The sequence below is a fragment of the Penaeus monodon genome, chromosome 20 (assembly GCF_015228065.2).
Source record: "Penaeus monodon isolate SGIC_2016 chromosome 20, NSTDA_Pmon_1, whole genome shotgun sequence".
NCBI classification, from domain to species: domain Eukaryota; kingdom Metazoa; phylum Arthropoda; class Malacostraca; order Decapoda; family Penaeidae; genus Penaeus; species Penaeus monodon.
In genome coordinates, this window is record NC_051405.1 from 21,312,950 (window position 1) to 21,313,803 (window position 854).

The 854-nt window shown below is 39.7% G+C and overlaps 1 protein-coding gene across 1 annotated transcript in view; it reads left to right on the forward strand.

Annotated features, from left to right (window-relative positions):
• LOC119585702 (chloride channel protein 2-like) overlaps positions 1 to 854 on the forward strand; it is a gene marked incomplete in the record, with an annotated part of 67,264 nt that overhangs the window by 28,992 nt on the left and 37,418 nt on the right.

Below are 854 nucleotides of genomic sequence, written 5' to 3' on the forward strand. Positions count from 1 at the left end.
TTTGATTTTGAAATTAGTGAGAAATTAAATCTTTAATGTAAACAAAGAGGGAAGCAAAGAATGAAATTGTATGATCAGATTATCCCAAAAATGAAAGAATACAGATTGGCTTAGAAGAAACTTAGAGAAGAGAAATTTGTGCCAAAAGAAATGCAGCAACCGGGCGCTGTAGAGATCGAATTTTTAAGTATCTTCCATTCTTGTTCACACGAGATATTCGCCTCTCAAGCGCTCTTTGGGGGACCGCAAGCATACCTGTTTTCTTATGCCTACACTCATGCCCTGGGTTGCACTGTGTGGCATTCCTTCCCCTCTCTCCCCTCTCCCCACCACCACCCTCCCCTACCTTCCCCCCCTTCTCCCCACAGCCCATCGTAACCAGATCCCATGAACTTTAATATGTGGACAATGCCATGAACTAAAAAGTAAAGGTTGTGACAAAAACCCCTGTACATTTTTTTTTTTGAAGGGGCGCGTTTTTTTCTGGTATATATATATTTTTTCTGTACCGCTTCGCTTGCCTCGTCGTCACTTAACTTTTTTTGATTATTGTTATATTTTGTGTTCATTTTAAGCTTTAACTCCAGCATGGTGTTGGCTGTAAGCTTTTCCGCACGGAGTTTCCAGCTTATGAATTGTTCTTTTGAATCATTAATAAAGAATAATTACTGTTTAATTACTGCCTAACGTTATTTCATTATTACTGCCAAAATTCAGTTATAAGTCACCTTCATTTGGAATGGAGACACAGATTAGTCTCCTTTTGTCAGATCTCTTAAGTTCAGTAGGCGAGAGTGCAAAGCCACGCTCTCGCGCCTCCAGAATTCTTGCTATTCCTGTTCCTCAATTTAAAC